Genomic DNA, 9,474 nt, shown 5'->3' on the forward strand with positions numbered 1-9,474 from the left:
GTACTAGGTTCTGATGAAGCCAAGTAGTCTTGGTTTCTGTTGGTAGGATTCTTGCATTTGCCTTTCGCGATGTGTTGATCTCTGGTGTTAGATGTTCTTAGTGTCTCTGACTAGAGCTTGTCCTGTCCCTCCTGCCCTGCAAGTCCCCTGAGACTCATGGGGCCTGTGCCTCCCAGCTGGCTGCTCCTGAATTAGAAACTCATCGAAGAGAAAATGGCGGCTCTCACCCGAGTCTCTGGGTTAAGGCGCTCCCTAGAGGTAGGCCCTCCACTTGCAGGGAAGGGGCAGAGAAGGTCGCTGATCCACCTCTGTCACTCGGAAGCTGAGAAGATCCTGTTCTTGCTGCCCTGCAACTCCCCTTCGACTCATGGGACCTGTGCCTCCCGGCTGGCTGCTTCCATTCTCTTTTTAAATTCCTCCATCACCATCATGACATATGATTTTAGATCCCAACGTTGCTTTTCTGGTGTTTTGAAATATAGAGTACTTGCTGTGGTGGAAGTACTAGGTTCTGATGAAGCCAAGTAGTCTTGGTTTCTGTTGGTAAAATTCTTGTGTTTGCCTTTCGCGATGTGTTGATCTCTGGTGTTAGATGTTTTTGCTTTCTCTTCCTGGATCTTATTCTTCCTGTGGGTCTGTAAGCCTGTGTCAGCACTTCTAGGAGATCAGCTCTTCTCAGGTACGACCTGTGTGCAGTGGGCTGTGGATCAGTCATCCCTCCTGAGTCCTAGGGTTAGAACAAACCCTGGAGACAGGTTCTCCACTTGCAGGGAAGGGACAGAGAGGGCTGTGGATTTGCAGTGCATCCTCCTCGGTGAAGACAGAGGTAGAAAGGTACAAAGATTTTTTTTTAAAGCACTGGACTTTTAAAAGAATATGAACATCATAAAGTCAAAAATAAAGATGATTCTCATTGAACATGGAGACTTAAGTTCAATGAATATCTAAGAATTAAGTTACCCCTGACCAATCTTATCTCCTTAAAATTTAAAAAATCTTCATTAGCTAGTAAAAGTATTTTGTCTCTACCAAAAATATGAAAATAATGATGTGCTAATAATAAGAACTCCAGTAATGCAAGAAGCGCTGGCAGAGCGCAGGAGCAATGAGCAGAGAGCAGAATCAGAATATGAGGAGAAAGTTGAGTGGGAAGTCTCCTCTGAGTAGAGTGAGCATAGATATTTCATAGAATCTTTGTAAACTCAATCCACTACCAAGCCAAGGGCATTCATATTTTATTTCATATTTAAAATTGTTATGACCAGTTCTGCCCAGCCCTTGCTGCTGGGCCAGACCCCTAGTTGGTCTGCTCCCATGAAGACTCAGTATCCTGACCCATCCTAGAGGACCCATTACACAGACAGCAGTTGGTAAGAACTGCCCTATTACCCCCTGAATCCATACCCTCCCATGTCACTCCCCACCAAGTCCTAGAGCTCCTACTGGCAGCCTGGTAGACTCGGGATCCATCATCCACCAAACCCCCACCCTCCCAAATACCACTCCTCTGCTGTCCTTTCCACCCATTCCGCCCAGAACTTGCTGCTTGGACAGACCCCTCCTTGGCCTGCTCCCTTGAAGACTCAGGGAGTGAACTGCACTCAGAACAGTTGATAAGAACCCCTCAACCCAAGTCCCAGAACTGCTCCTGGGAGCCTGGTGGACTCTGGACCCATCACTCACCAAACACCCGCCCTCCCGAATACCACTCCCCTTCTGTCCCTTCCACACCTTTCCACACAGTCCTTGCTGCTGAGGCAGACCCGTAGTTGGCCTGTTCCAGTGAAGAATCCATATCCTGATCCATCCTAGAGGACACATTACAGAAAAAGCAGAAGGCCTCCCAGGAGATCTACTGCAGCCAGGGCAACAGATCAGCTGCTTCTCTACCCCTGCGAAGAGCCCCCAGTTAGGTCCCACAGGTGGTTGGATACAGCCAGGGGCTCAGGGACCTGAAACAACCCAGGGACAAAAGAGGCAGACTCCATACCTAGTTACCTAGACCAACAAACACTAAGGATATCCAGATAGTGAAAGGCAAAGGGAAGACCATAAGCAACAGAAGCCAAAATACGTGGGCGTCATCAGAACCCAGTTCTCCCACCACAGCAAACCCTGAACAAACCAATACACCTGAAAATCTGGAATCTGTCCTAAAATCCTATTTCATGAAGATAATATAATCCTTTAAGGAGGATATCAATAAGTCACTGAAAGAAATACAGGAAAACACAGATAAGCAGATAAAGGAATTGAATAAAGTAATCCAAGACCTAAAAGTGGAAGTGCAAACAATAAAGAAAACACAAATGGAGGCAAACCTGGAAATGGAAAACCTAGGAAAGAGATCAGGAATTACAGATGTAAGTTCCAACAGAATACAAGAGATAGAAGAGAGAATCTCAGGTGTAGAAGATACAGTAGAAGAGATTGACACAACTATCAAAGAAAATTAAAAAAAAAAAAAAAAAAAAAAAAAAAAAAAAAAAAAAAAAAAAAAAAAAAAAAAAAAAAAAAAAAAAAAAACCTCCTAACCCAAAGCATCCAGGAAGTTCAGGACATAATAAAAAGACCAAATCTAAGAATAATCGGAATACAGGAGAAGGAAGGTTCCCAGCTCAAAGGTCCTGAAAATGCCTTCAACAAAATCATAGAAGAAAACTTTCCAGCCTAAAAGAAGAGATGGCCATAAAGGTACAAAAGCCTATAGAACACCAAATAAATGGGATCAGAAAAGAAAATCTTCTCATCACTTAATTATCAAAACACTAAATGCACAGAGCAAAGAAAGACTATTAAATGCTGCAAGGGAAAAAGGCCAAGTAACATGCAAAGGTAGACCTATCAGAATTACACCAGACTTCTCAACAGAGACTATGAAAGCTAGAAGATCCTGGTCAGATGTCATGCAGACTCTAAGAGAACACAAATGCCAGCCCAGGCTACTATACCCATCAAAACCCTCAATCAACATAGATGGAGAAACCAAAATATTCCAGGACAAAACCAAATTCAAAAAGTAACTATTAACAAACCCAGCCCTACAGAGGATCCCAGTAGGAAAACCCCAACAGAAGGAAGATACCTGCACCAAAGAAAGAACAAGATATTAAACATCTCACAACAAAGTTAAAAGCAAAGAACCGCAAGCACATAAAACCACCTACAAACACAAACATATCAGGAAGCAACATTCATCTCTCTTTAATATCTCTCAATATTAATGGACTCAACTCACCTATAAAAAGACATAAGATAACAGACTGAATATGCAAACCAAGATCCGTCATTTTGTTGCATACAAGAAACACACCTGAATAACAAAGACAGGGAATATCTTAGAGTAAAAGAATGGAAAAAGGTCTTCCAAGCAAATGGTCCCAAGAAACAAGCTGGAGTTGCCATCCTAATATCCAATAAAATAGACTTTCAACAAAAAGTTATCAAGTGTGATGAAGAAGAACACTTCATATTCATCAAGGGGAAAATTCACTAAGAGAAAGTCTCAGTTCTGTAAATCTATGCCCCAAATGCAAGAGCACCAAAATTCATAAAAGAAACTTTTCTAAAGCTCAAAATACACATTGAACCTCACAATAATAGTGGGAGATTTCAACATTCCACTCTCACCAATGGACAGGTCATTGAAACAGAAACTAAAAAGAGACATAGTGAAACTAAGAGAGATTATGAACCAAATGTATTTAATAGATATCTACAGAACATTTCACCCTAAAACAAAAAAATACACCTTCTTCTGAGCACTTCATGGTACTGTCTCCAAAATCGACCATATAATTGGTCACAAAACAACCCTCAACTGACACAAGAAGATTGAAATAGTACCATGTATCTATAAGACCACCATGGCCTAAGGCTTCAATAACTACAAAAACTACAGAATACCCATATACATGTGGAAACTGAACAACTCTTTACCCAATAATAACTTGGTCAGGGAGAAATAAAGAAAGAAATTAAAGACTTCCTGGAATTTAATGAAAATGTTGACGCAGCATACCCAAACTTGTGGGACACAATGAAAGCAGTGCTAAGAGGAAAGTTCATAGTACTAAGTGATTCCCCCTGCTGTTCTTTTTTTGTTAAATATTGCTTTCACTATTCTGAGATTTTTGTCTTTCCAGTGAATTTGAGAATTGCTTTTTCCATGTCTTCGAAGAAGTGTGATGAGATTTTGATGGGGATTGCTTTGAATCTGTAGATTGCCTTTGGTAGGATGGCCATTTTTACTATGTTAATTCTGTCAATCCATAATCATGCCAGATCTCTCCATTTTCAGAGATCTTCAATTTCTTTCTTGAGAGATTTGAAGTTATTATCATATAGATTTTTCACTTGTTTGGTTACAGTTGCCCCAAAATATTTGATATTATTTGTGGCTATTGTAAAGGGAGTTGCTTCCCTAATTTCCTTTTTAACCTGTTTATCCTTTGTATAAAGGAAGACTACTGATTTATTTAAATTAAGTTTATATCCTGCCAAGTGCTGAAGTCATTTATCAGCTAGAGAAGTTCTCTGGTAGAATTTTTAGAGTTGCTTATGTATACTATCATATCATCTGCAAATAGTGATACTTTAATTTCTTCTTTACCAATTTGTATCCTCATGAACTCTTTTTGTTGTATTTTTGTTCTAGCTAACACTTCGAGTACTATATTGAATAGATAGGGGGAGAGTGGGCATCCTTGTCTTGTCCCTGATTTCAGTGGGATTACTTCAAGTATGTCTCCATTTATTTTGATATTGGCTGCTGTTTTGTACTAAATTGCTTTTATTATGTTTAGGTATGATCCTTGAATTCCTGATCTCTCCAATACTTTTAACATGAAGGGGTATTGTATTTTGCCAAATGCTTTTTCTGTATCTAAGGAGATGATCATGTGATTTTTCTTTGAGTTTGTTTATATATCGGATCACATTAATAGATTTTTGTATATTAAACCAACCTTCCATCCCTAGGATGAAGCCTACTCGATCATGGTGAGTGATGGTTTTGATGTGTTCTTCGATTTGGTTTGCAAGAACTTTATTGAGTATTTTTGCATCGATATTCATAAGCGAGATTGGTTTATTTATTATTTGTATGGTTTAGGTATCAGTGTTATTGTGGCTTCATAGAATGAGTTAGGTTGTGTTCCTTCTGTTTCTATTTTATGGAATAGTTTGAGGGAAATTGGTATCAGGTCTCCTTTGAAGGTTTGGTAGAATTCTGTACTAAATCCATTTGGCCCTGTGCTTTTTTTGGTTGGGAGGTTTTTAATGACTTCTTCTATTTCCTTGTGCAATATGGGCCTGTTTAGATAGTTCACCTGCTCTTGATTTTACTTTGTTATGTGGCATCTGTCTAGAAAACTATCCATTTCATCTAGAGTTTCCAGTTTGGTTGAGTATAGGCTTTTATAGTAGGATCTGATGATTTTTTGAATTTTCTCCATTTCTATTGTTATGTCTCCCTTGTCATTTCTGATTATGTTAATTTGGATACTGCCTCTTGGCACTTTACTTTGGCTAGGGGTTTATCTATCTTGTTGATTCTCTAAAAGAACTAGCTATGAGTTTGGCTGATTCTTTGTATTGTTTTCTTTGTCTCTATTTGGTTGATTTCAGCCCTGAGTTTGACTATTTCCTGCCTTCTACACCTCTTGGGAGAGTTTGCTTCTTTTTCTTCTGGAGCTCTCAGGTGTGCTGTTAAGTTGTTAGTGTAAGATATCTCCAGGTTCTTTACCAGGGCACTTAGTGCTATGAACTTTCCTCTTAGCACTGCTTTCATTGTGTCCCACAAGTTTGGGTATGCTGCGTCAACATTTTCATTAAATTCCAGGAAGTCTTTAATTTCTTTCTTTATTTCTCCCTGACCAAGTTATTATTGAATAAAGAGTTCAGTTGTTCAGTTTCCACATGTACATGGGTATTCTGTAGTTTTTGCAGTTATTGAAGCCTTATGCCATGGTGATCTTATAGATACATGGTACTATTTCAATCTTCTTGTATCCGTTGAGGGTTGTTTTGTGACCAATTATATGGTCGATTTTGGAGAAGGTACCATGAGGTGCTGAGAAGAAGGTGTATTCTTTTGTTTTAGGGTGAAATGTTCTGTAGATATCTATTAAATCCATTCGGTTCATAATCTCTCTTAGTTTCACTGAGTCTCTGTTTAGTTTCTGTTTCAATGACCTGTCCATTGGTGAGAGTTGGGTATTGAAACCTCCCACTATTATTGTGTGGGGAGCAATGTGTGTCTTACTGTGTTGAGATGTAGATTTTCTAACTCTTTCATGCCCAATAAAAATAAATAAATACAATTGAAAGATGAGAATATCTTTAGCAGCAGATATCTCCATCTCCCTTGGAGGAAGTGAAGTAACTGTAAGGGGAGACACCTTGCAGAGGCTCCCATCCTCCCAGAAAAGAATGGTCTCTGAGTTCAGCAACCAGCACTTTCCAGAGTAAAACAGCAGTCCTACAGGTGGTTTGGGCCCTAGAAAATACTCTATTATGGAAGATATTTCTCCAAAAACCTCTGTAGCATTCTAGTTTCTCTGTGTTCTTCCCAGATCTTTCCTATGCATCCTTAGCCAGCTTATACAGTTTCTCTACACCTTGAATATAACATGCTGTCTGTGTATACTAGCTGTGTGTCCTGGTGGGGATGAGAACAGAAATAGAAACAAATAATCATTATTTTTCTCTTCCCTACAAAAGAGGCATGCATTGTATCTCATGTAGTAATACTGGAAGTACAACCCTTCCATAAAGCCCTCAGTAGCTGCCAACTATTCTAAGCTCTTATATCAAATAAATATATTTTGATAATGTATGTCTTTCTGGGTCTTCTAAGTGGTGACCTCATTTAGGAAGATTTTTTTCTAGTTCCATCTCTTTACCTGTAAATGTCCTGATTTCATTTTTTTTAAACAGCAGAGTAATATTGCATTGTGTAGAGACTCCAGAACTGTATGAAGAGAAGACCTGAGAATAAGAGCCGGGCCCCAGTAGAGGCATTGGCAGAGAGGCCTGAGGACTTAAATCTGACCAACACCATCATTACCAGGATCATCAAGGAGGAGCTCCCAGTCAGTGTCAACATCTCCAAGGAGGCTCTAAAGGGCATCTCCCACAACACCAATGTCTTAGTTCTGTGTGCCACATCCTGTGCCAATAACTTCACAATGAAAGAAAAGTGCAAGACTCTGAATGCCAGTGATGTGCTGCCAGCCTCAGAGGAGATGAAGTTTCAGCAGTTTATAGCACTATTGAAAGAAGCTCTAGAAGCATACAGGCAGGAACACAAAAAAGAGAATCAAGGAGGAAGCTTCAGAGCAAACGAAGGACAAAGACAAAAAAGATTCAAAAGAGCAAGACAAAATAACAGGGAAGAGGATGGTGAAAATAAAAAAAGACTGGACAAGGAAGAACAGAACGAAGATGAAGAAGTAGACAACCAAACAGAGAGTGTGGGTAGACTGGTACTGTGGAAGGGAACCTGAGATCCTGAGATGTGTTTATGTGAAGACTCTCTCTTCAAGGCAGAGCCATCTTCAGCACTCGGGCTTGAGATCAAAATAAAAACTGAGCAGAAAGATTTGTGTAATTGTACCACATTTTCTTAATCCACTATCCTGTTGAGGGGTATATAGGTTGTTTCAAATTCCTGGAGTATATGGATAAAGCAGCAATCTATATGGCTGAGAAGTATAATGAAGCATCTTTTGGCTATATCTCCAGGAATGCAATACCTGAATATTGAGGTAGATCTATTTCTGGCTTCCTAAGGAACTGCCATACTGATTTCCAAATTTTAGTGCTCTAAAATTTATAATTTTCAGAGTTTTCCTTCCATTAATTGCAGTTCATAAGGGCACAAAAGGAGATGAAAGTTGTATAGACTGTTACCTACACAAAATGTTTTTCATAAAAGCAACAGTTTTGGACTTTTTAAAATGTGTTAATTTTCATCCAGGCAGTGGTATCACATGCCTTTAATTCCAGCACTCAGGAGGCAGAGACAGGCAGAGCTCTGGGTTCAAGGCCAGCCTAGTCTAAACAATGAGTTTCATGAGAGCTAAGGCTACACAGAGAAACTTGTCTTGGAAAAAAATGATTATTTTTATCATAAATACATATTCATAGTAGATGTGAATATGTCCTGCAAATGTGGGAACCACAAACCTTCTCCCTTTTGTTTATCCTTTAACTCCAGACACCCAGGATTACAACGTAATTAATTTTCTAAATTTTGGAGTGGCTTCAATGGAATTTCTCTTTCCCCAATATCTAATATCAAAAGAAATAGAAGTGAGAATGGTTTTACATAACACCTCATAAGGGAAGCCACATTGTAGAGACTCCAGTCTTCCCAGCAACTTTCTGAAACATTGTGTAGCCTGAAATTCACTCTCTAGACCAAACTGCCCTCAAACTCCTGCCCCTTCCTCCCACATCCTGAACATCACCACAACCTGGCTGTGAGAGCACTTCTTCAAATTAACGATCTGCATTGGTGGGTCATACCATAAAAGGCATAGCTTAAGATGGGTCCCAGAGGGCCATTCTGGGATACTGTGGCCCTTCTTTGAATTCTCCAATCCTCTTTCAGCCTTCCTATGCAGCTCCTACAGTATCTGAATTTGAAGTGTGACTTTCAATCATAAGTTTTTAAGTTCTCATTTCTACTACAGATCAGCAGATCCAGATTCTATCCAAGAGAGTCTGAACTTCAGAGCAGATTCCAAAAGCTCACTCATTGGTTCTACTTCTTGACAAGTTCCCCAGAAGCACCTTAGAATGAAGATAATGAGACGGGGATTATGACATTAAAAAATGTCATCATTCATGGATTCTGATGGGCATTGTTTCAGAGTTGTCTCTTTATCTATGATCTGCTTGTACTGTTGAGGATGGCAACAGCAATAGAAAGAGATAATTTCTCTGTCTTGGCTTCCCACAGAGATAATCATGCATGCTGTCTCCTGGCCCTGCCCCTCCAAGGAGACTCAAGAGCTGCCAACTAGGCTGAGCCCTCAGAGAATAAAGTCTCCTTTCCTGAGAATTCGGCTGCCTTTCAAGCAGGAGAAGACCTGAGCGTTCTACAGTTCCCCAGAAATTCTGCAGGGATAGGACCTCGTGCCAGCCTCCAGCTGCTTTTTCTTCTGATATTCTTGGGTGTTCATGTGTGAGTCAACAAGGTTTTATAAATTTAGTACACCAAAAATTCCTCCCAGACACTGGAAGCATCTTGTTTTTGTTTAACTCTTCCACTGTTATTACAACTCTTTATTTCTATATTGTAATGAGAAATAGATTGTCTCTATGACTGCTAAATATGTATGCTTATTCATATTGTATACAAATAATAATTTCCATATTATAGCTCTAGATGAAATAAGTAGAATAACTTTCCTACTTAACAAAAATTATAGTAGAATATGTTGTGAGTGATGTTTCATTTCATAG

At 39.5% G+C, this 9,474-nt stretch overlaps 1 pseudogene; it reads left to right on the plus strand.

Annotated features, from left to right (window-relative positions):
- Nucleotides 1-6,977: 6,977 nt before the first annotated feature.
- Nucleotides 6,978-7,508, plus strand: LOC116098528 (annotated as a pseudogene).
- Nucleotides 7,509-9,474: the final 1,966 nt, after the last annotated feature.

Source organism: Mastomys coucha, unplaced genomic scaffold (genome assembly GCF_008632895.1).
Source record: "Mastomys coucha isolate ucsf_1 unplaced genomic scaffold, UCSF_Mcou_1 pScaffold20, whole genome shotgun sequence".
Lineage (NCBI taxonomy): Eukaryota > Metazoa > Chordata > Mammalia > Rodentia > Muridae > Mastomys > Mastomys coucha.